We start from the raw sequence: 3,813 nt of genomic DNA on the forward strand, positions 1-3,813 counted from the left end.
TACTAATTTACTAAGCTTAACATTAAAATTAAATTATTATATCGTTAATATTTTAATTAATTATCATAAACTTTAGAATAAAATTCTTTTTATTTTATTACTCTTTTACTATGTAAAAAAACAAACTTTTAAACCAATATAAGTATCTTTTTATTGACAAATAAAATAAATATTATTAATAAAAATGGTTCCAAAAAAATATCATAATATTTTAAATAATTATCATAAACTTTAAATAAATATCTAACTTTTAAACAAAATCTTTTATTTTATTACTCTTAACAATGTAAAAATGACAAACTTATTAGGGATATTTTAATAATTATCATAAACTTTAAATAAAATAAATAATTTATTTTGTTACTCATAACTATGTAAAAAGCAAATTTTTAAGTAAATCAAGTATTTTTTTATTGACAAATTTGAAATATTATCAATGTAGATTGTCCCCATAAAAAAATTACTATTGAATAATGTGATAATGAAATGTTACATGCTTATTTATATATTAAGTACATATATCACAGAGGCTTTACTCAATAAACCTTGACATATCAAGTGTGTTAGTGGCATATTAAACAATACTTTTAATTTGACTACAGATTGGAAAATACCTCTAAAATTCACATTATTTAACCCCCTATCAATACCAACCCAATACATCTTCCCAATTTGAAAAACCCATACTTTCACTAGATATGGCAGGTATCTATTTTTTCAATAACATTTTTTATATCCCTTTATATTTTTCATATATTTGAGCTCCATTTTTTATACCTGCTAATATAAAAACCCTTTACCCCCTGTATATCCCCAATATATTATGTGATTTTTTCCTCAATAAATATCCCCCAATATGAACTAAAGTGGTATGATATTGCTCCCGAATAAAACCTATGAGGTGACATATATTTTATTTATATTTAAAATGGTATAATTGAAATTTAATGTTTTTTAACTAACAAATATATATCCAATATGAAATACAATTGTAGAGGATTGTTATAATTAAATATAATTATTAATTGATGTGGTAACCAAATATTAAATAGACATTTTTAATATACTTATGAAAAAGAACATTGGTATATTGGATGTTGAGTTAGCATATAAAAAATATTATGAATGTAACCAAGTGCACTATTAAGTAAACCTCACAAGTTGGCATATGTTAACATAACACAGTGACCATATTAGAAGAATACTTTGATTTGAATTCATTCTCATCAACATTAACAATTTTTATACATCTTGTATAGTCAACAACATATCTTGCATTTGCAAAATCTAAAGGTTTCAACATGGGTATGTTATGAGTCACTAAATTATTTGTTGAGAACAAGTGAATTGTTAAATCAAAGACACTCTTTTCCATAGGAGGCAAACTGATATCAACTCGTGATATAAGAAAAATCCAAACTCATGAAGGGGTGATACGAAAAATCCCAATCCTCAAGAAGAAGTTATAGTTAAAAGTTTTGAAAAGGGGTTGTTCTAAATGATTGCCTTGCTATTTAAATATTGTATACAAATTGACAACAATGTTGATTCTTTTTTTCACGTGACTTTCCTTAATATAGTATTTGCATACAAAGACTCAATCTCTCATGAGAGGATCAAGGTCACTAACAAGAATGATGAATCTATGACCCAAAAAACTAAATTTATTTTTTGTAAATAATTCTCATAGTAAGAAATCAATTTATATCAATAATATAATTCTATAAATACCTTTTTATTAATCAAAATATATCAAATATATCTCATTTCTTCTTAAAATATTACTAAAAATTATTTATATAATGATTGGGTATTTTTAATAGGAAATTTTAATACTAAATGTATTGTCTTTATGTACATATTAAAAACAATTATTCCTATTTAAAATAACCAAGTAAAATGATCAACTAAATTAAAAGACTTATTCCCATTAGTTTTTGAAGTAAAAAGTATATAAGAACCACTGATGTCTTCTTAAATTTTCATCTTCCACTTAATACCATAAAATGATGCAAAACCAAATCCTCGTGTTTCCAACAAGAACTGTAGTGATTTATAAAATATTCATTAATATCACTTTTTAATTAGGTTTTTTTTTTATAAATTTAAAAACATTTTATACAACACCATTTGAAATTGTAATTGGTTACAATTAAATAATCAATCATAAATTAATGTGTTATAAAAACTTTTCAACATTAATTACTCATTAATAAAAATTTAATTTTTTTATAAACCAGAAAACTTAATTAATATGACATTGTTAATATAAGACATTCCTTTGATTTTTAATCATTATTTTTAATTACTCATTAATAAAAATTTCGTTTTTTTTCAACTAACAAGAAAACGTAATTAATATGACATTATTGATACCAAACATTCCTATGATTTTTAATCATTATTTCTTTAAAAAATTATCTATGGAAATATTAAAAAAAGCTCACTCTAAAATTCAATTTTAAATTTACATAACCCTTTATTTACCATGAAACAAAGTTATCCCCAAAACTTGAATAATGACAGACATCGCTGGATTTTCCTGGTTTATTGTATTTATCCTTAAAAGTTACTAAATAAAAGTAAATCCTTAAAAGTTACTAAATAAAAGTAAGTTTATTGTAATGTATAGACAATTATTATCATTAAAAAAAGATAATCATTAGAGATGGGTCTGGAATACTTTGCACAAAATACAAAGAAATATAATATTATTTTTTCAACATTGAATGGAAAAATATTACAACTAAAAAGTACGGAAAAGCTAAAATATCATTTCTTTAACCTTCCAGGAAATATTTTATAACTATAAAATAAAAATAGCTAATTTTAATAATATGTTTAATAATGTATGTCAATGAACAATTATTTCTCCAGAACACGTTCCTACACATCATTCAATTTTCTGTCCCAATTGAATTTTCTGGCTCTCTTGAACATTCATTCATTGACTTAAACCCACTTACTCTATCATCCAGAAACAAGCGTAGGAACACTCAAAATATTCTCTTTCACAGTCAAGATACTCCCTTTTAGAGGTCTCTTTTTTAAGGGTTTCTTGAACAATTTTGTCCAAGTCACATACAATTATTGACTTCACCCGCTAATTGTATAATCCAGAAAGAAACAAGTGTGACTCAAAAGATTCTCTTTCACAGTCAAGATATTCGCGGTTTTGGGGGATTTTCAGGATTATTCACCACTCTGCAAGCTGCAACTTGCTTTGATCACTTTCTTGGAAAGTGACCTTCGTAGTTTTAGTGGGAGTCGCAACGACATCCACTCGCATCCACTCCTTCCGTCTAAACCCTACTCACAAACTTTCAAACGCGCCACCACGACCTTTGTCAAATACAGGATTTCAAGCGAGCTACTGCTGCAAGTGTATAAGTGGAGAGCCAGGGTCTGCAAATTTGAGGTTTAGGGTTTACTGCGACGACAATGGGTTGCTTAATCTTTATCTTCTGCTGCTTCTTATCATTCATAATGGCGTCTTCTCTGCTAACAGACAACCCACCCTCCCGTGGAGGTGAAACCACAGATGCGGCGGCTCTGATGGCGTTGAAACGGGCAATAACTAATGATCCCTTGCTCTCCCTGCGGGACTGGAATTATACTTCCAACCATTTCTGCAATTTTACGGGTGTCAAATGTAGCAGCAACACCCACGAATTGCGAGTTATAGGAATCAATATAAGCAGGATGAGCCTGAATGGCACCATCCCTTCCCACTTGGGGAATTTATCACTCCTGCAGTCTCTCGATCTCTCCCATAACGGATTTACAGGTAACATACCGGGGCTTTGGGACGTC

The sequence above is a fragment of the Pinus tabuliformis genome, chromosome 1_1, assembly GCF_031772625.1.
Source record: "Pinus tabuliformis cultivar Carrire ecotype Pingquan chromosome 1_1, CPIR1, whole genome shotgun sequence".
Taxonomy (NCBI): domain Eukaryota; kingdom Viridiplantae; phylum Streptophyta; class Pinopsida; order Pinales; family Pinaceae; genus Pinus; species Pinus tabuliformis.